Raw genomic sequence first — 4559 nt, forward strand, 5'->3', positions numbered from 1 at the left:
CTGAGTTCTAAAAAGCCTGATTTTTTTTTTTTTTTTTTGTCAGTCCTGGGGCTTGGACTCAGGGCCTGAGCACTGTCCCTGGCTTCTTTTTGCTCAAGGCTAGCACTCTACCACTTGGGCCACAGCACCACTTCTGGCCACTTTCTGTATATGTGGTGCTGGGGAGTTGAACCCAGGGCTTCAAGTATACAAGACAAGCACTCTTGCCACTAGGCCATATTCCCAGCCCAAAAGTTTGATTTCTTGAAAGACAACGATACCTGCTCTTGTCAACTTTTTTTGGGGGGGCCAGTTCTGGGGCTTGGACTCAGGGCCTGAGCACTGTCCCTGGCTTCTTCTTGCTCAAGGCTAGCACTCTGCCACTTGAGCCACAGCACCACTTCTGGCCATTTTCTGTATATGTGGTGCTGGGGATTTGAACCCAGGGCCTCATGTATACGAGGCAAGCACTCTTGCCACTAGGCCATATCCCCAGCCAACTTTTTTTTTTTTTTAAAGCACTGACTAAAGGCCAGGTACTGTTCTTAGTAATTTATATGTTATGTCATTTAAACTTTACAACAACAGAAAGGTAGTATATTGTTTAGGTGGAGAAAATTAAGAACAGAGCGGATAAGCAAAAGTTAAGTTTCAAATCTGCTCCTTTAGTCTCCAAAGTATTTATTATTAACAGGCAAAACAAAGGGTTGGGGAAATAGGTCTGTAGTTGAGGTTTACACCTCTTAAGGGCAAAACTCTGGGGTTAGTCCCCAACACCACAAAAAACAATAGTCAAAACAAAGCAGCCAGCAACTCTTCCTGTTTATGTTTCTAAATTCTTGTTGTTCAGGATCTTTTGCTCTAAAAGTTTAGGTTCCAGGCTGGGAATGTGGCTTAGTGGTAGAGTGCTTGCCTAGCATGCAAGAAGTCCTGGGTTCGATTCTTCAGCACCACATAAACAGAAAAAGCCGGAAGTGGCACTGTGGCTCAAGTGGTAGAGTGCTAGTCTCTTGAGCAAAAGAAGTTCAGGGACAGTGCCCAGGCCCTGAGTTCAAGCCCTAGGACTGGCAAAAAAAAACAAAACAAAAAAATATTAGGTTTCATAAAAAATTTGCTTGACATCTAAATGTAGATTCCCAATTCCTAGCACCAATTTAGATTGCATCTCTAGGGAAAGGGCTTCAGGAATGCTTTTTCCCCCTTCTTTTAATCTTTTAGCCAGCATTCAAGGTGATTTGAAGGCAGGTGGCACTTTGACAAATATTGTAACTTTGACAGTTGTGTGTTTTCTGAAGTTGGCCACAACCAAAATTTCCATCATACATACTTTGCTAGTTTTGAGAATGTTGCCATTCTTTCAAGAGGTGGACTCCATCAATGACCTTTGTACTTGAAACTGGGTGGGCTTTTGTGGCTGGTTGACTAATAGATTATGATGTAAAGTGCTTAAAAAGCAGGACACTGGTGGCTCATGCCTGTAATTCTACCAACTCAGGAGGCTGAGATCCTAGGATCATGGTTTAAAGCCAGTCCAAGCAGACAAGTCAGAAGATTTCATCTCCAAATAACCAGCAAAATGCCAGAACTGAAGGTTTGGTTCAAGTGGTAGAGAGCCAGACATGAGTAAACAAGGCCCAATACTGGTACACACACACACACACACACACACACACATTTATAAACTGCTATTAAACTCATGAATTAATAAAAAACAGGAGAATAGCTTGGCATATCTACTTTTATATGTCTTTGCTCTAAGTCATTGAAACACCCTGGGTTCCAAGAATGGTAGTAACATGTTTGTGACTATGAACTACTCTTAAGGAATAGAGTTTCCTCAGGACAGAACATCTGCCAGGCACTGATGACTCCTGGCCAGGGATGACAGGATAACAAGTTCTCCTGAACCCCTCCCAAAATAAGAACTAAAATTATGATCAACTCTGCCATACCTGGGACTGGAAGTATTTAGTCATTAGGTATACCTTTTCCTCCCTGCCCTCAGTTGTCTATAAAACCTAAAGCTATGTTTACAGCTTGAAGACAGCTGATGGAGACAGTTGAAGAGGGGTTAAAGTACTGTCTGCCCATGGCATGCCTGAGCCTTTTAATGTCCTATCTTTGCCCCTCACCATGCATCTTTTGTTTTTGTTTTTGTTTTTTTTTTGCCAGTCCTGGGCCTTGAACTCAGGGTCTGAGCACTGTCCCTGGCTTCTTTTTGCTCAAGGCTAGCATTCTGCTATGTGAGCCACACCGCCACTTCTGGCCATTTTCTATATATGTGGTGCTGAGGAATCAAACCCAGGGCTTCATGTATATGAGCCAAGCATTCTTGTCACTAGACTATATTCCCAGCCCCTCACCATGCATCTCTATTTGGCATGTTGGAGTAAGTGGCCAGAACAGACACATGCAATTCCCAGAGTCTGGGTATAGAGTTTAATATGATGTTATGTAGTGTCCACAGATCAAAAGGCAATTCAGCATCTACTCAGGCTATTAGAACACTCACTCTTGGAATCATGCAGTGGGAAGGCCATGGTGCCCCAGGGTAAAACCCACTTGGAGATAACAGCCAGGACCAGCTTGAGACATTTTGGCCTGAGTCAAGCAGCCCAGACTAAGACATGGAGCAGAGATGTGTCTTCATTGCCAAGACATGCCCAAATTGCAAGTTTGAATGCTTCTAACCCAACAGTCACTGTGTCTCCTGACCCCTAAATATCCTGAAAGTATCTTTGTCCAGCTCACTTATCTTTCTTTTTTCTTTTTTTTTTTTCTAGGTTCTTCTAGTTACTGAACCACTCATTCCAGACTTCCAGTGATTTGCAGTTCTTTTTTTTTTTTTGGCCAGTCCTGGGACCTGGGCTCAGGGCCTGAGCACTGTCCCTGGCTTCTTTTTGCTCAAGGCTAACACTGCCACTTGAGCCACAGCGCCACTTCTGGCCGTTTTCTGTATATGTGGTACTGGGGAATTGAACCCAGGGCTTCATGTAGACGAGGCAAGCGCTCTTGCCACTAGGCCATATCCCCAGCCCCCGAGCCTTAGTTTTTTAATTTTAAAGGAACTGGGAATAGATGTAAGCTCTTATGTTTATAATCAAATAGGATAATCCATGTAGTCATTTAGTAATGTTCACAGCAGCGGATGTTTTTCACCATTCTTAGGTTTCCTGAATTCATACATTCATGTTCCTAGTTTCTCCCTGCCCCCAGTCTTGTGGCTTAAACTCAGATCCTCACTTGGCCCTCAACCTCTTGAGCCATACTCTATTTCTGTCTTTTTGCTAACTATATGTAGTTTAGGGTTTCAAAGATTTGGCTGCTGGGGGCTGGGAATATGGCCTAGTGGCAAGAGTGCTTGCCTCCTATACATGAAGCCCTAGGTTCGAATCCTCAGTACCACATATACAGAAAAGGCCAGAGTGGTACTGTGGCTCAAGTGGTAGAGTGGTAGTCTTGAGCAAAAAGAAGCCAGGGATAGTGCTCAGGCCCTGAGTTCAAGCCCCAGGACTTCCCCATTTTTCACAGTGCAATGTCATTTCACAGGCTATTTCTTATGCTTGCTAGGCTGCTCCCTACCATCCAGTAGCCCTTTAACATTTAGGATTTCTTTATGAATGAATTCTAAAGCAGTTTAATGCCTCTCAGTTTAAATTGCTCCTTGAAAGAGCCTCTATTATGGCCCTTAACACAATGGCTTATAATTGTCTCCTTCCTACCCTCTAACTAGGACACTTTGGTTAAGTAGTTAAGGTCTATGTCTTGGCAGACCTGTCAGGGTTAACAAGCTCTATTTTCTTCTGCTACAGCCCGGGAAAGGCTCAGAACTCTCAAGCATCATGTTAATAGTAGAAGCAACACTTTATAAGATTGTTGTGAAGGTGAAGTAAAATGCCTGTAAAAAGCAAAACGTCTCACAATCAACTCTGAGAATGAAATGTTTTCCCATCACTGGACATCCCTACTCTAATCCTTTAGTCCTCTCAACCCCCACAGCCTGTGGGTAAACCCACTTGAAGGGATTACTCTGCGTTCTCTAATCTTCTCCAGCAACTCTTGCGTCTCAACTTCTAATGGGGACCCTTACTCGCTTCAAATCCTTTTTCTTCAGTCTACCCTAGGTCTAGGGTATGCCAGAGAGGCTCGACTTATGTGCAATGTACACACCAAGCCTCCCTCGCTTAAGCTCAGGGTAACGAACGAGACCCACAGTTGGAAGCTTCCGCCCCGAGGTCCAGGCTAGGCTGGGCTTGGAGGTAAAGCGCCCGCGGCAGCAGCAACGTGCAGCGGGTTCTCGAAAACGTAGGGCCAGTCCGCGCCAGGCAGGCTCAGTTGAATGAACCAACTAACCAATGAATGAGCGTCCAAGGCTCGGCCTCTGTGACGTCACGCAAGCACGCGGGCGTGGCCGCACTTAATAAGGGACCAACGGGCACGGGCCGGCCAGTCCCACCTTGGCGCGCACGCTCGGCCCCGAGCGCCGGAGCGTGCTCCACCCGGCGCCACCTCCCTCCCCCCTCCCCCCTCCCTCCCTCCCGGCCAAGTCCCTGCCCCGCCGCGGCGCGTCACTTCCGCCA

The sequence above is a fragment of the Perognathus longimembris genome, chromosome 1 (genome assembly GCF_023159225.1).
Source record: "Perognathus longimembris pacificus isolate PPM17 chromosome 1, ASM2315922v1, whole genome shotgun sequence".
Classification (NCBI taxonomy): Eukaryota; Metazoa; Chordata; class Mammalia; order Rodentia; family Heteromyidae; genus Perognathus; species Perognathus longimembris.